The sequence below is a fragment of the Lathyrus oleraceus genome, chromosome 7 (genome assembly GCF_024323335.1).
Source record: "Lathyrus oleraceus cultivar Zhongwan6 chromosome 7, CAAS_Psat_ZW6_1.0, whole genome shotgun sequence".
In the NCBI taxonomy this organism is placed as follows: domain Eukaryota; kingdom Viridiplantae; phylum Streptophyta; class Magnoliopsida; order Fabales; family Fabaceae; genus Lathyrus; species Lathyrus oleraceus.
In genome coordinates this window covers 149,393,724-149,406,871 of record NC_066585.1, presented here as the reverse complement: position 1 = coordinate 149,406,871, position 13,148 = coordinate 149,393,724, and positions in this window count along the sequence as shown.

The following is a 13,148-nucleotide window of genomic DNA, read 5'->3' as shown; positions in this document are numbered from 1 at the left end:
TTCAACTCACAACAACACTTACTACTCCTTAGAATTTGAACGAAAGTGTACAAAACAACACAAGACAAACAACAAAGGGGTGAGAATACACTCAAATATATTAATGGTATAAAAGAATCCTAGAATAGATTAAATCACGCAATCAACATCGCACATTGAATTTACACAACAACACAATAGTTTAACCCATATAGCCTTTATGTATGCAATGTGACTTACAACTCGACTCTATGCAAGTGGTACCAATTTAGACATCAGAGATTTGTTACTGATCCCATCCACTCAACAACGGTTCCTTATTCAAACTGAATCTCCACTTCTAAACCCTGGGAGATCACTGGTCCCCACTTCTAAATCCGTTATTCGCCTCTTTCACACAATGACACACAATGATGCATGACATATAAAGTAATGCAACAACAACAACACTAATGATTCCATTTCTAACCATAAGAATATGCAATACAACATTCACGGTAGTCCTCACTTATGAACTATCCACCTTAACAGAAACAATTATACTTACATTCACAACCTATAATTATACTCGCAACAAATCATAGCTCTTAAACATAATCATAATGTATCACTTATAATCATACAAATTAATTCAATCATTTTATTTCCTCATCGAAATAATGCACCTTGAATCGGCTAGTTGATGGGGATAAGAATACTCGTGTTTACCATCTATCAGCAATTCACTAAAGAAGAAAGACATCAATCCCATACACGACTGAGGTGGAAGTGAATGCATCATACAATACCAAAATCAAATTCCCAGAGCTTGAAACTAAGATGAAAGAGCAACTGCACGAAGACTTGAGTAGTGTGGAGATTCACAATTCCCTATTTGACATGGGCCCATGGAAATCTCCGGGTCCGAACGGATTCTCTGTTGGATTTTACCATAAGTCGTGTATAAGTTAACTCACTTTTCTGTTTGCTCTCTGTATGGAAAAGTTAACTCACTTGGTATAGATAAGGCGTATGATATGATGAGAAGTTGAAAGACACTTCTTTTGTATAGTTTTATGGGCCTCTGCCCTCTTCAATCACAAAAGAAAAACTTTATTTTAAAAACTGGAGAGCTAAAATTTTAATTCGTATAAAATTAAAGAATCAAAGTTCCATTTTACTTTTAAATTTGTATTAAATTGAAAGTAAAGTAAAAGTATAAATTATAAAGTTTTCAAAGTTGTGAGCAATCCCTATCAAGTGATGTTTTATTGTTATTTTTGTTTTCTTGATATTATTTGACCAACTTTATTACAAGACAGCTGGACCTTATATTCTACTTCACCGACCAAATCAATTTTACTCTGTGTTGACTTCATACTTGAATATTTAAGTCAATTACTTCATTAAAATTATTTACTGACCGTGTCAAAACTTAATCACTTAAGAATACTTGAGCCAAAATATATTGTATTAACATCATGAGCAACTAACTAATTGGAATATATTATTGTACATTTATTATGTGACAAGTGTATGTTTAAAAAATAGCTAATGCCATTGTTCCATAGTGGTCACTTTTAAAATGTTGTTGTCCAACTTTATAATTACTTTCAATATTCGAAGTACATGTTGTTCTCAAATTAATTTAAACTTTAATCTATTCCCTACTCGAACTAAAGATAAATGATAGATTGAAGATAACCACTATAAATAGATCTTTGATATGATCATAGATATCTTGGGTGATAAGAGAGGGGAGAAGGAGGTTTCCTACAATGTTAACATTATAATGTTTAAGTCAATAAAATGATAGGTAAAATTTACAAATGCAAGTATGTGTCAATATATGGGGGAAATAGTTATATTCGTCATCGAATGGTGCAACATGATATGTTGAAGGTCGTTGGATGAGATCAACAGTTAATCTGAAAATGAAACATTACTTTTGTGCAAAGATTTGATGTGGAGGTTTATCTATTTACCAGTTGAAGGAACACCTTTGGTTGGATTTAGTCTATGGATTTGATCGATTTTATTGGACTTCTGGGGAGCCCGAAATAGTTTTTTCCCGAGTTTATTGTCAGTAATGAAGCGAGGAAAGTTGGCATGGTGCTCTGAGATCGATATAATTGGGTGCTTCATCAAGGTAACTATATCTCATCTTTTTCTTTCTCTGTTTAGAATTAGATTTTTTAGTCATGGCTATATGTAAATGAGATATCCCATTCATAGATTTACGTAGGATGATGAAATCAAACATATGTTGAAGTAATAAGCCCAATGAATTTAGAGGCGTCTTCTTTAAAAGTAATAAATCCAATAGTAGGCTTTGTTGAGGTTAGGGAGCTTGCTGAGGTGAGAAACCCATAAACGAATATTACTGAAGGGAGGGGGATTGCTACTACCAGGATTAACATTATAGAGGTTATCTAAGAGTTACGATTTCCGAAACTTCATATGGTGAATCTAGAAATTGTAGAACTCGAGAGATGAATAGACGGTCTAAACATACATTACATGATATAGAAGCTTATTTGATTATGACCCTATTGACAGTAAAATTAAGTGCTGGATAAAAGAATAGTCGTTTGCTCGCACTCATAACTGTAAATTTTTATTTATGGATTGAGAAGCAAACATGGTGTGACGGGGACAGCAATACCTTGAGTTTCTTGATGATGAAGATCAATAAGATTGGTAAATTCTTCACCTTGGTATGAACAAAAGATTATGTATTCATTATGACATGTGCGAGCTTCCCTTATATGAAAAAAATGGGATTTAGACTTCCCCTAATGATTTTAAAGTTGGGGTCATGAACACTTGGGGATTACCCTCTCACAATTACACCATGTGAGTTGGACTTATGTCAATATTTTCCAATATTTGTATGAATAAAAGAAGAGTGTTCCTACACTGACACGTTTCTCCACTCTCTTCCACGTACAAAGAATTTATTCCAAGTCAGATAAGACTCAAGGGTTTCTTTTATATCGGCATAGTAAGAAAATGTTTGAAGTGTACATGGGAAAATTCAAGGGATTTAAGGATATATGCGAATTAGTTACTCCTCTCAACCACACTAGTCACGAGAGTCATTGCAAAATTCTAGTAGGATATAATGACCTTAGTAGCTATTCAACGCGATATTCTCCATCTCCACACCTAATTCTTGTTCCCCTTTTAAAATTCATGGATACGTGATCAGTGCATTTTGATGCACATTCTTCTATAATTGTACTTAGGTATTTCCCTTTTTTTCTTATTATTTTAATATTTTATTATGTTTTTAGATTTAAGTTCATGTTTGCCTTTAATCTATTTTCGTTTGTTGTTTTCAGTTTTAGCAGTTATTTGATACTTGTTCACTGTTCGGATCATAACTGGAGCTACAAGATGTTATTTTGCACGTTCTAATATGAATTGGAAAGCTAAGAGAAAGAGATACAACTTTTGTGTTGAATCCAAAAGCTGATTCGAAGTAAAAAAGTCTCACATAATTCATTGAAGTTTCATACTTTAAGAAATAATTTCTTTTAGGTCATTTTTGGGTCGAGTTAATGTTTTTCGGCCCAGTTTTAGTTATAAATGCAATCCTTATTTTGTTAAAAGGGGTCAGCGGAAGTATTGAGTTGACACACATTATTTACGATAATTTTTTTGCTCTATACGATTATGAAGAGAAACTAATCTTCTAGGGTTGATCTACTGTAACCGAGTTTCCAACGCTTTGAGGTTTTTATTCAATCAATTAAATTTCGTATCTCTTTCAATTCTATTCTATGAAAACTCATTTGCTTAATTTGTATTTTATGGAATGGTTTTGATTAAATTCGTATGATTGTATTCCTAACTGTTAATCGTTGTTACGTCGCTTTGTCGTTAAATCACGTTTATAAATCGTGTTTGCTTTCACGATTGTATTAATCCGTTTGTTTAATTTGGAATATAGGAATATCAATTTGTCATATATCTATTGTGCTTGTCAATCAAAATTGAAGCGAACAGAGATCGAAGCCGCTTAGGGAATTGGTAGGTAAAAATCAGTGATTAGTCGGACACCGAAAACAGTAGATTGACTTATTTTATAATCGCTTATTTTTAATAACTTATTTACTTTGTTTTCTTAATCGATCCCTAAACCACCACCAACCCAAATCGATTTTAGTAGGTTAATAATTCTTCAAGAATCCTTGCGATACGATACTCGAGTTGTCGCTTCTGCTAAACTACAGTTTTATAATTACTCGTTTTGACCCGTGCGCGACAAGGGATCATATTGGCGTTGTTGTCGGGGTTTCTTGTTGTTTTTTATCATTAGTTGAGTCATAGGTGTCGATTGTAGTGTTTTGGCCCCTCCGATTTGTTGTTTTGGCCAATAAGCGTCTGTACGTCCGACCTGGTCCGAAAACCCGATTTTCTGAAAATTTGTGTTCGATTTAAAATTTATTTTGTGTACTGGGAGCAGAAAAATCGTGCGATCATCAGTTACGGGATACCACCCTCAAATTCCCAAATTCATCTTTTTTCTATTTTTTATGATTTTTTTACTATTTTCATAGTCTCGAAAAATTCCAAAAAATTTCCAAAATTCTTATTTCACTTAATTAAATTAAATTTCGTGTTTTTGTATTTTTCTAAATTTACTTTGATCATATTTCTTTTGTCTTTTTGTTTCTGCCTAATAAGGACACTATTGGCATTTTCACATTTGTTGTTGCATTAGTTCTGACTACTAGGTCTGGTTGTTCTGGTCTTTTTTATTTTGATCCTGAGGTAGAAAAAGCCTTGCACGCATGTCGTAGAGCAAATTAGGCTGGCACTACTTCACCACCCGTTAGCGATTTTGATTCTGACTATTTGCATAACTTATTTGATTTTGATTCTGAACTTGCTTTTGATAACATGGCTGACCAAAGAACACTAAGCCAACTTGCTGCTCCTGATGTGAATTACAATGGTTTATGTATTGAATATGTTGATGTTACTGTTCCTATTGAGTTGAAATTTGGTTTAATACATTTGTTGCCAAGGTTTAGTGGTCTTGCAGGTGAGGATCCACATAAGCATCTTAAGGAATTTCAGGTTGTTTACTCTACACCACTAAGGCCTGAAGGAATCACCGAAGATCATATCAAGCTGAGAGCCTTCCGTTTTCACTACAGGGTGCTGCCAAGGATTGATTATATTATCTTAAGCCGAATTCTATCACAACTTGAAATGATTTGAAGAAAGTCTTCCTAAAGATTCAAACAGTTAGTATCCAGTTACCCTCAAAATCAGATTACCAAACAGTTTCTTATTCGGTATTTCTATGAGGGATTATTATCAATGGATAGAAACATTCTTGATGATGCTAGTGGTGGAACACTTATTAATAAAACTCCAACTACTGCCAAATCCTTGATTAATAACATGCTACTCAACTCCGAATAGTTCACAACCAGAAATAATTTTATGGTCCAAACAAAAGGTGTGAACGAGATTCAGGTTTCCTCTTCCAACAAGGCTCTAGAAACCAGAATTGAAGAGCTTACTTCTTTAGTGAAACAAATGGCAGTGCGTAAATCTCAAACAACAAAGTTATGTGGTATTTGTACTTCTACTGAACATCCAACCGACACATGTCCTATTCTTCAAAATGAGTCAGTCACTAAGTTGCCTCAAGCATATGCAACTAACTTTTTCAACCAAAGCAACAATCGGAAAGGGTAAAACACTCACGACCTGTCCACCAACAAATATCATCCCAATTGGAGGAACCATCCAAACCTTCGATATGGAAACCAACAACCCACCCAACAACAGTTAGGCATACCCCTGCCACAACCACATACCACTCCCCAAGTTTCCACCTCTGCACTTTCGGACCTTCATTAGAGGATCTTGTCAAGCAAATGATTGTGAACAATCTCCAATTTAAGCAATGAACAAATTCTAGTATTCAGACTTTGCAAACACAAATTGGACAGCTTACCACTTCAATGAATGACATGTAGCAAGCTCAAGGATCGAACCAACTTCCTGCCCAAACATTTATGAATCCAAAAGGCTCTAATGCTAACGCGAGCGAAATTTCCTTGAGATTCGAAAAGGTTACAGAACCAGCCCCAGAAAAAAAATAAAAAAATTCTTGAGGTAACACCTAAACCTTCTTCTGTTGTGATAGAAACTGAACCCTCTGATGTGATAGAAATTGAAAAAGAAAAAGAGAAGGAGTATGTACCACCGGTACCTTTCCCATATAAAATACTAAAAAATAAAAGGACTTATGATGGAGAGAGAGAGAGAGAGAGAGAGAGAGAGAGAGAGAGAAATTTTAGATGTGTTCAAAAAAGTGGCGGTAAATATTCCGCTTCTTGATGTGATTAAGCATGTTCCAAAGTATGCAAAATTTCTAAAAGACTTGTGCACAAGTAAGAGGAGGTTGAAGGGCAATGAGAGATTCAATTTGGGACAAAACATTTCAGCCCTTATCCAGCCTAAACATTCACCTGAAAAAGCTACTATTTCATCCCCCAATCAGGCCATACCCCAAAAGTGCAAGGATCCATGAACTTTTTCTATTCCATGTACCATTGGGGATAGTAAATTCGAAAATTACATGCTTGATTTGGGAGCGGGCATTAATTTTATGCCTACTTTTATTTATAATAACCTTGATATTGGTTCTTTGTAGCATACAAGTTTAATCACTCAACTGGCGAACAAAAGAAATGCACACCCATTAGAGTAGTGGAAGATGTGCTTGTTCAAGTTAATGACTTGATTTTTCCTGCATATTTTTACATTCTGGACATGTATGGAGAAATAAATTCAATTTGATCACCAATAATTTTGGGCAGACCGTTCATGAAAACGGAGAAAACAAAAATTGATGTTGATGATGGAACCATGTCCATGGAATTTGGTGACATTGTCGTGAAATTTAACATTTTCGAGGCCATGAAACATCCCTTGGAGGAGCATTCTGTTTTTCATATTGACTTGATCTCTGAGTTGGTTGATGACACTTGTTCTAAATTGTTTTCACTTGATTTTCCATCTCTATCTAGTTTTGATGATGTTTACTCATATGATGATTGTACTGGCACTAACCTTTGTGTTGAATGTGCTAAGATTGATGCTGCCTTGCAGGGAATATTTTTCCTACAGGTTAAGTTATTGATGAAGTTGTTTATGCAGTTGAAGCTCTTTACATCCCGGCTTCGCCAAGCACCCCATCCATTGAAACAACTCCCTGAAAATATGAAATATGCTTATTTAGAGAGTAATAAAAAAACTCCCGGTTATAATTTCTTCTAAACTTGATTTCGATCAAGAAAGTAAGCTTTTGCAGGTTTTGAGGAAGCATAAAAAGGCGATTGGGTGGACATTGGCTGACATCCCAGGCATTAGTCCCTCAATATGTATGCACGTGATTTTACTTGAGGATGGTTCTAAAATAGGGAGGCGGCCCAAAGGAGGCTTAATCCTTTGATTCTCGATGTTGTGAAGTAAGAGGCAACCAAACTCTTGCAAGCAGCTATCGTTTATCCTATCTCTGACAGTAAATGGGTAAGCCCTGTGCAGGTTGTACCTAAGAAATCTGGACTCATAGTGGTCAAAAATGAAAAAAATGAACATGTTCCCACTAGAGTTCAGAATAGCTGGAGAGTTTTTATTGATTACAGGAGATTGAACCAGACTACTAGAAAGGATCACTTCCATTTGTCGTTCATTGACCAAATGCTTGAACGACTAGCTGGTAAATCACACTATTGTTTTCTTGATGGTTTTTCAGGTTACTGTCATATTCATATTACACCAGAAGATCAAGAAAATACCACTTTTACGTGCCCACTCGATACATTTGCTTACAGGATGATGCCTTTTGGTTTTTGTAATGCTCATGGCACGTTTCAGCGATGCATGATTAGCATTTTTGCTGATTTTATTAAAAATTGCATGGAAGTGTTTATGGATGATTTCACTGTTTATGGTTCTTCATTTGATGCATGTTTGAACAGTTTAAACTTGGTTTTAGAGAGATACATCGAAAATGATCTTATTTTAAATTATGAAAAATGCCATTTTATGGTCGAACATGGAATTGTCCTAGGTCACATAATTTTTGAAAAAGGAATTTCTGTAGACCCTGCTAAGGTTGACGTTATTTCTACACTGCTTTACCCTTCTTGCATTCGCGACATTCGTTCTTTTCTTGGTCATGCGGGTTTTTACAGGCGCTTCATAAAGGATTTCAGCAAGATAGCTCTTCCACTGTCAAACTTGTTGAAGAATGACGTCACTTTCAACTTCAATGAAAATTGCAAAAAAGCATTTGACTTTTTGAAGAAAGCATTGACCTTCGCTCCCATCATCCATCCCCTGATTGGACCCTCCATTTCGAGATTATGTGTGATGCTTCTAACTATGTTGTTGGGGCGGTCCTTGCACAAAGAGTTGACAAGGCTGCTTGTGTTATTTATTATGCTTCTAGGACTTTAGATTGTGCACAGTCTAATTACACCACCATTGAAAAGGAACTTCTAGCTATTGTTTTTTCTCTTGATAAATTCAGATCATATTTGCTAGGTTCCAAGGTTGTTGTTTTTACTGACCATGCAACTTTTAAATACTTGTTGAAGAAGCCAGAAGCAAAACCGAGATTGATTCGGTGGATGTTGTTGCTCCAAGAGTTTAATGTGGAGATTAAAGATAAAAGTGGAGGTGAGAAATTGTTGGCTAATCATTTGAGCAGGATAGATAGGGATGAAGATCCTTTTCCCATTCAGGATGACTTTCCTGATGAGCAACTTTTACTTTTGCATGGGGTTACTAATTGGTTTGTTGGTATTGTCAATTATCTTGTTGCTGGTGTTTTTCCTGCAAGTGCATCTAGGACACAAATTCACAAACTCAAGAGTGATGTCAAATATTATGTTTGGGATGATCCACATCTTTGGAAGTTTGTTAGTGATCAGGTAATTAGAAGATGTGTCCCTGACTATGAGATTGAATATATTTTTCATCTTTCTCATGCTTCTCAAGTAGGGGGGCACTTTGGTCCTCAAAGGACTACAAGAAAAGTCTTAGACTCGGGTTTCTATTGGCCCATTATTTTTAAACATGCCTATGAGACCTATCGAACTTCTAAAGAGTGCCAAATAGCAGGTACAGTCATCACTCGTAAGAGTGAAATGCCTCAGCAACCTATGATTTTCTGTGAGGTATTTGATGTATGGGGAATCAACTTCATGGGTCCCTTTCCTATATCATTTTGTTTTATCTACATTTTTCTTGTTCTTGATTATGTTTAAAATTGGGTGGAAGTTATCCCTAGTAGGACTAATGATTCTAGAGTTGTTGTAGATTTTGTCAGGTTCAATATTTTTTGCAGGTTTGGAATTCCCCGAGCTATCATAAGTGACCAAGGCATTCATTTATGTAATCGCACCATGGAAGCTTTACTCCGAAAGTATAGAGTTGTGCACATAGTCTCTACCGCATATCACCCACAAACTAATGGGCAAGCTAAGATCTCTAACAAGGAGATCAAACAGGTTTTAGAAAAAATGGTGCAACCAAACAGGAAGGACTGGAGCCGCCTTATAGAAGACGCACTTTGGGCTCAAAGAACAGCTTTCAAGACACCAATAGGGATGTATCCCTATCGACTTGTTTTTGGTAAGGCATGCCACCTTCTTGTGGAGATAGAACACCGTGCTTATTGGGCGGTGAAAAGTTGTAATTTGGAGATGCAACAAGCAGGCACTGAAAGAAAACTCCAATTACAACAACTTGAAGAGCTTAGGCTAGAGGCTTATGAGAGTTATAGGATTTATAAAGAGAAAACTAAGCAGTTCCATGATAAGATGAGTTCTAGGACGGAATTCTCGGTGGCCCAACAGGTTTTACTATTTAACTCCCGCCTTAAGCTTATGGTTAAGAAACTTCGATCCCAGTGGATTTGCCCTTTTATTGTTACTAATGTTTTCCCTCATGGTGCAGTATAAATAAAAAGTGAAGGTACTAACAAAACCTTTAAGGTCAATGGGCAGCGCTTGAAGATATTCCATGAAAGTTCGATGCCTGAAGATGCACCCTTAGAAGAGATTTGCTTGGAAAATCCCACTTACTCTGTAACTTGACCAGGGAGCACCTTTTCCTTTTCTCTCACTCTGATTTAATAGTTGTTTCCTTTCATTGAGGACAATGCATGTTTTAAGTGTAGGGGAGGGAACCATTTATTTGTTTTATTTTATTTATTTTGTAAATTCAACTCCCGTAGTTTCTTTCAAGTCTCTTTTATCTCTTTGAATTTTAGCCTAGTACCCCCTTAGGATTTATCCCACCCTTACCTTGGCCACGTTACAACCAAATAAAAGTCCTTTTGATCTTTATGTGCATGTATTTCAATTGTGGATGTTAGAGTCTTTTCAAGCTTACGATAGTATTAACTTTTATGTTGTGTTTTGAGTGTAAACAGTTAATATAAACACTTGAGAGTTGAGTGAATTTCATCTTGTGCAGATCTTACTGCTTTTGATGTACTCTTTAGTAATCTATTTTCCTATCTGCTTTGAATATCACAAAAAGTTTCTCACTAACATCATATTTTTGAAGCTTAGACTTATAATTATACTTATACCTTGTATCTTGAAAACTTTTGAAAGTGCATGCTCTGTTTCTTTTTTCCTTTTGTTTTGAAATTGTAATTTTGCTCGGAGTACAAAAGTTCAAGTGTGGGGGAATTTGATCAATGCATTTTGATGCACATTCTTCTATAATTGTACTTAGGAATTTCCCTAGTTTGTTTTGCTTATTTTAATATTTTATTATGTTTTTAGATTCAAGTTCATGTTTGCCTTTAATCTATTTTCGTTTGTTGTTTTCAGTTTTAGCGGTTATTTGATACCCGTTCACTGTTCGGATCATAACTAGAGCTAAGAGATATTGTTTTGCATGTTCTGATACGCATTGGAAAGCTAAGAGAAAGAGATACAACTTTTGCGTTGAAGCCAAAAGCTGATTCGGAGTGCAAAAGTCTCACATAATTCATTGAAGTTTCGTACTTTAGGAAATCATTTCTTTTAGGTCATTTTTGGGTCGGGTTTATGTTTTCCGGCCCAGTTTGAGTTATAAGTGCAATCCTTATTTTGTTAAAAGGGGTCAGCGGCGGTACTGAGTTGACACACATTATTCTCGATAATTTTTTTGCTCTAAACGATTATAAAGAGAAACTAATCTTCCAGGGTTGATCTACTGTAACTGAGTTTCCAACGCTTATTGTTTTTATTCTATCAATTAATTTTTTTTTCTCTTTCAATTCTATTCTATGAAAATTCATTTCCTTAATCTTTATTTTGTGGAATGGTTTTGATTAAATTCGTATGGTTGTATTCCTAACTGTTAATCGTCGTTACGTCGCTTTGTCGTTAAATCGCGTTTATAAATCGTGTTTGCTTAATTCACGATTGTATTAATCCGTTTGTTTAATTCGGATTATATGGATATCAATATGTCATATTTCTATTGCGCTTGTCAATCGAAATTGAATCGAATAAAGATCGAAGCCGCATAGGGAATTGGTAGGTAAAAACCAGTGAATAGTCGGAAACCAAAAACAGTAGATTGACTTATTTTATAATTGCTTATTTTTAATCACTTATTTACTTTGTTTTCTTAATTGATCCCTAAACCATAACCCCCCCCCCAAATCGATTTCAGTAGGCTAATAATTCTTCAAGAGTCCTTGCAATACGATACTCGAGTTGTCGCTTCCGCTAAACTACAGTTTTCTAATTACTCGTTTTGACCCGTGCGCGACAGCGGATCAATAAGTTCTCAAAAGAATGGAAAAGGATTCACTTTTTGGTGGGTTCCGGATCTACATATATCATGCCAATAACTTGTCAGAAGAAAGGGGTATTTGTAAAAGAGTCTTATAAAGTTCTAGGAGTGCCTTAGTTTTATGGAGGTTGATAATTTTGGTTTCAATTCACCAAAACAAACAAAATTTCACATTGAAAATTGCCGATTAGTTGAAGCGGCCACCAAAGAAGATAGAAAAAACATATTTGGTGAGAATGGAACCCTTTACACAATTTGAGTACTTGTCATTTTTTAAGAGAGTTGCTCTTTTGTGTACTTAACATCATTTGTTCTCTCTTGCGAAAGAATTTCACATTGAAAATTTTCGATTAGTTGAAGCGGACACCAAAGAAGATAGAAAAAACATATTTGGTGAGAAGGGAACCCTTTAAATATTTTGAGTGCTTGAAATTTTTTGAGAGAGTTTCTCTTTTATGTGCTTAACATCATTTCTTCTCTCTAGTAGATAATATGATTTGTCAAATTGCTTTCTCCAAAATTTCTTCCTCCGAAGTACAAGGTCTCCGGGATGGACTTCTCTATGTCATACCTTCTTGTTGTAACTTGAAGCGGTGGCCTGTTTGATAATGACACAAATGGGAATGGCAAAATATATATTTTCATCTAGGAAGTCTAGATCTTCCAGGATCATTTGTAAGTTATCTTTGTTGTGGATGAGGTGTTCCTTCCTCCAACTGAGCTCTCCGACCTCAACGGGAATTACGAATTCAATGTTGTGGGTGAGTCTGGAAGGTATTTCTCCGGTGGTCGAATGTGTTGCTGTATGATATACCTAGAGGACGTATGGAATATCTTCTACCCAATTACCTTTGGAACCTTCAATTATCCTTTAAAATCATCTTAGTAAATCCATGTTACTTAACCATTGGTTTGAGGATGTTCCACTGATATGAAGTGATGATTGACTATGATATCTTAAAAGAGTTTCTTAAAATTTTTATCTATGGACTAGGTATTATTGTCTATGATGACGGTGATCACACTAAATCACACCGCATTTTTGACTCGGATTTCACATGTTTATTAGGTCTTTATTATCATTTTGCTTGTGTTATGCTCTCTTTTGTGTTATTTTAAGGTATTTAGCTCTTTCATGACCTTTTTAGAAGAAACGAAGCAAAAAGACCAAAAAAATTAGGGTTTTCGACAAATATTGTACTCGTGGCGTTCTGCATGGCGGCCGCTATAGGAGAAGCCATGACACATCAACCCTCAACCAGGAGGAAACTTCCACGATCCCATGAACTTCCCTATTTACTCACATGGAGGGCGCCATGGAGGGGTGGCAGGCGCCACCTTTGAATTCCACA